Source organism: Chiloscyllium plagiosum, chromosome 44 (genome assembly GCF_004010195.1).
Source record: "Chiloscyllium plagiosum isolate BGI_BamShark_2017 chromosome 44, ASM401019v2, whole genome shotgun sequence".
NCBI classification, from domain to species: domain Eukaryota; kingdom Metazoa; phylum Chordata; class Chondrichthyes; order Orectolobiformes; family Hemiscylliidae; genus Chiloscyllium; species Chiloscyllium plagiosum.
In genome coordinates, this window is record NC_057753.1 from 3,210,853 (window position 1) to 3,215,462 (window position 4,610).

A 4,610-nucleotide genomic window follows, 5' to 3' on the forward strand; every position below is an offset into this window, starting at 1 on the left:
TATTAATCAAGGACTTGTTTTTTTATTCTGTGTGAGTGGTCTTATCAATCAAGGACTTGTTTTTCTACTCTGTCAATGTGAGTGGTCTTATCAACCCGTAGCGGCAGATGTCTCGTCTTTTATTACAGAGAAGCATGTTTTACCCTACCCCTATGGCTCTATTCCCCTTAGACTCTGAGGTCATGCACATCTCTGTTGTTTGTACCGAAATCGTCTCTCACAATCAGGATCTTGGGACGTTGAATTTATAGTAATTGCTTATGATCATGGTGGAGCAGCCTGAAAGAGATATAATGTTAACTGCTCCAATCTGAAGAACATGCAAAGAGGATCAAATCAACCACATGTGATTGAATGGCAGCGCAGACTCGATGGGCTGAATGGCCCACCGCAGCGCGTGCGTCTGGCGGTCAACCACGCCCTACGAGTCACCGCGCAGGCGCATGGGACACGACCGGAGCATGCGCAGTGCGACGCGCACGGTGCGGACACTCCGAGGGCGAGGAGGAGGTCACTTCGGCTCCATCGCCGGTGAGAGCGAGAGAGAGAGAGAAACACAACCAGGGAGGCTCCGTGAACGGGCAGCGGACGGAACAAACCCAGAGTCAGGCCCTGCCGTGCCCCGCGTTGGCGGTGAATCCGCCGGGTGGGGCGGCCCCCGGGCGACGCGGGCCCTGGGTGACGCGGGCCCTGGGTGACGGCGGCCATCTTCGTAAAGGGGGTGGAGGTGGGTTCGGGGGAAGCGACGGGCAGCGGGGCGCATGCGCGGGCCCGTGATGACGGCGGCCACCTTTGTAGAGGGGGCGGAGGCTGATTGGGTGAGGGGAGCGACGGGCAGCGGGGCGCATGCGCGGGCATCCCCGAACCAGCTCATGGAACGTTGTGCATGTCCCTTCCTGGACTTGTCTGGTAGGGGACACCATCAAGATCCTTTTATATGGAGAGGGACTTGTGCACAGCAAAGCAAAACTGAAAATGCAGGAAGCGCTGGAATAAGCTCAGAAACTGGTGCAGGCCATTCAAGTAGTCACTAGCTGATGGGTGGCCTGAAGTCCTTCCTCCCATCTCTCCTTATGTTCTCCTATTAATATCCTGAAGACTTCAATCAGATCATTCCATGACCTTCCAAATTCAAGATGGAACATGCCTAATTTGTATGATCTCTCCTCGGTGGCTCAGTGGTTAGCACTGCTGCCTCACAGTGCCAGGGACCCAGGTTCAGTTTCAACCTCGGGGCGACTCTCTGTGTGGGGTTTCCACATTCTCCCCGTGTCTGCGTGGGTTTCCTCCCACAATTTAAAGATGTGCAGGTTAAGTGAATAGGCCATGCTAAATTGCCGATAGTGTTCAGGGATGTGTAGGTTAGGTGCACTTGTCAGGGCTAATTGTCGAACAATAGTGTAGGGAAATGGGTCTGGGTGGTTTACTCTTCGGAGGGTCAGTGTGGACTTGTTGGGCTGAAGGGCCTGTTTCCACACTGCAGGGAATCTAATTTGGAAAAAAAAAATTACCCCTGAAGTCCAGGCATCATTCAAGTAGGCTACATCATATTCTGAAAATGTGTTGCTGGAAAAGCGCAGCAGGTCAGGCAGCATCCAAGGAACAGGAGAATCGACGTTTCGGGCATAAGCCCTTCTTGTGAGGGAAGTGTGTCCAGCAGGCTAAGATAAAAGGTAGGGAGGAGGGACTTGGGGGAGGGGCTTTGGAAATGCGATAGGTGGAGGGAGCTCTGGTTTCCTCCCACTGTCCAAAGATGTGCAGGTTAGGTGAATTGGCCATGCTAAATTGCCTGTAGTGTTAGGTGCATTAGTTGGGGTAAATTAGGGGAATGGGTCTGGGTGGGTTGCTCTTCGGAGGATTGGTGTGGATTTGTTGGGCCGAAGGGCCTGTTTCCACACTGTAGGGAATCTAATCATAAAGGCCAGTGTCCTATCAGCTTTCTTGATTATTGTCTGCACCTGTTTGTGCCAATTTAAAGATGTATACCTGAACACCCAAACCCTGAAGTCTCTGGATATCCATTGTGTTTAACTTCATACCGTCAGGCAGCATCTGTGAAAAAAGAAACTTATGTTTTGAATGATGAACAGTCATTGGAGTTGAAGATTTAGCCCTGATTTCCTCTATATGGATGCTGTTGGACCTGTTAGTGTTTTGCAGTGTTTTCTATTTTTGTGGTTGTGTTCGCCGAGCTGGGAATTTGTGTTGCAGATGTTTCGTCCCCTGTTTAGTGCTTGGGAGCCTCCTGTGAAGCGCTTCTGTGTTGTTTCCTCTGGCATTTATAGTGGTTTGTCCCTGCCGCTTCCGATTGTCAGTTCCAGCTGTCCGCTGCAGTGGCTGGTATATTGGGTCCAGGTCGATGTGTTCACTGATAGAATCAGTGGATGAATGCCATGCCTGTAGGAATTCCCTGGCTGTTCTCTGTTTGGCTTGTCCTATAATAGTAGTGTTGTCCCAGTCGAACTGCCGGAGGAAAGATCACAGACGCGCTTCACAGGAGGCTCCCAAGCACTGAGGATGTCACCGAGACAGGGGACGAAACGTCTGCAACACAAATTCCCAGCTCGGCGAACAGAACCACAACAACGAGCACCCGAGCTCCAAATCTTCTCCCAAACGTTTTCTATTTTCGTTTCCGATGTCCAGAATTTGCAGTGTTTTGCTTTCTTTCAAGTGAAATGTTTGTTTCTTCTGAATTTCTGCAGAATAGTAGAAGATGATGATTTACAGCTGGAACTCTCAATCCAAGAGTCGTATCAAGATGTGACCGAGTCCCTCCATTCATCAGAACATGAATATCTTCAAGTTTGGAATTTTGTGGTGAAAAGATTTGTCATCTTTGGCTGTGATCGAAGGCGTCAGCGAAGAGTAAGAGTAACTAATTGGTGGAGGGCCAACTTCAATGGGCTAGGAATGATTCTGACCCACGTATATTGGAATCAAGTCTGTAACTGAGCAATAGACCACTTTTAAAGAAGGAACAGTGCTGACAATGTCAAGGTACATTCCTGTGAAAGGGACGGAGTGGGCAAACAAATCCAGAGCTTCCTTAGGCAATGAAACGGAGAAGAAGCAGGGTGGAAAAGGAAAGCGTGTTATTCAACTGCAAACCAAGCACGGTTAGGGTGAATTGCCCATAGTGTTCAGGGATGTGTAGGTCAGATGCATTAGTCAGGGGTAAATGTAGGGTAATAGGGTATGGGTGGGTCACTCTTCGGAGGGTCAGTGTGGGCTTGTTGGGCCAAATGGCCTCTTTCCACCTTGTAGGGATTCTCTGTCGCGATTCTGAGTTTGGAAGATTTGGTGGGGAACTGATTCAGCAAATAACTGTACCAAAGAGGGAATATATAAAAAGACTGCATGCTAACAGAAGTGACTCAAGGTGTGCTCAAAAGGCATGTAACTAGCGAAAAGGTTGTAAAGGTATAGTCAGTCTGATTGCGAACTGAAAAGGATGCTGAGTTGTTAAGTGTCGGTTTTGTGCCTGACTTCATAAAGGAAGAGAATGCCACTCTGGCCATAGACAAACAGGAGGAAATTAAGACGTCTTCAGGGCTTTAAAATTGAAAATGAGGTGGAATTGGCTAGGCTGCACGTTCAAATTGACGAGGCATCAACACAGAAACAGATCATTCAGTCCAACCCGTCCGCCCCGGCCAGTCGTGCCAATCTCACGCCGACCCTTTTTCTGGCATTTGGCCCATACCCTCTAAACCTTTCCTATTCACATACTTATCCAGATGCTTTTTAACTGTTACAGTTGTACCTACCTTCACTTCCTCAGGCAGTTCGTTCCACGCACACACCACCCTCTGACCGAAATGCGTCCAAGGGTTACTGAGGGCCGTGCGAGTGGAAATTGTGGCGGGTGTAGCTGTAACCTTCCAATTCTCTTTGGACGCAGGGGCAGTGAGTGAAGACAGATAGTTAAAGATGTTCCACATTTGTTCAACAACCGAAGGTAAAGACGAGCTCAGCAACAAGAGGCCAGTTCATCTTGGTGTTGGGGAAGCTTTCAAAATCGAACGCAACATAAATAGTCCCTTGAGCAACTTTGGGTTAGTTAAGGAAAGCCATCATGGATTTGTTAAAGGCAACTCCTGTTTGACAACTTGCTTATTTTCTAATGAGCGCACAGAAGGTTGTTAGGGTTGATGTTTTGATAGACTTTACATGGTCTTTCAAAATACATAGGATTAAATGCTGGGCAACAGACTTATAAATGACCTGGGTGAGGGCTTAGAAAGGTGGGTTAGTAAATTTGCGGACGACACTAAGGTCGGTGGAGTTGTGGATAGGGACGAAGGCTGTAGTAGGTTGCAGAGAGACATAGATAGGATGCAGAGCTGGGCTGAGAGGTGGCAATGGGCAACAGACTTATAAATGACCTGGGTGAGGGCTTAGAAAGGTGGGTTAGTAAATTTGCGGACGACACTAAGGTCGGTGGAGTTGTGGATAGGGACGAAGGCTGTAGTAGGTTGCAGAGAGACATAGATAGGATGCAGAGCTGGGCTGAGAGGTGGCAAATGGAGTTTAATGTGGACAAGTGTGAGGTGATACACATTGGACGGAGTAATCGGAATGCAAAGTACTGGGCTAATGGTAGGATT

The 4,610-nt window shown here is 48.7% G+C and overlaps 1 protein-coding gene across 1 annotated transcript in view; it reads left to right on the top strand.

Moving 5' to 3' along the window:
* Positions 1-428: 428 nt before the first annotated feature.
* LOC122543468 (zinc finger protein 271-like) overlaps positions 429-4,610 on the top strand; it is a 14,473-nt gene continuing 10,291 nt past the window's right edge. The window contains exons 1-2 of the mRNA XM_043682184.1: positions 429-531; positions 2,706-3,000. The gene's annotated coding sequence lies outside the window, so the exon portion shown is untranslated. The remainder of the gene's footprint in view (positions 532-2,705; positions 3,001-4,610) is intronic.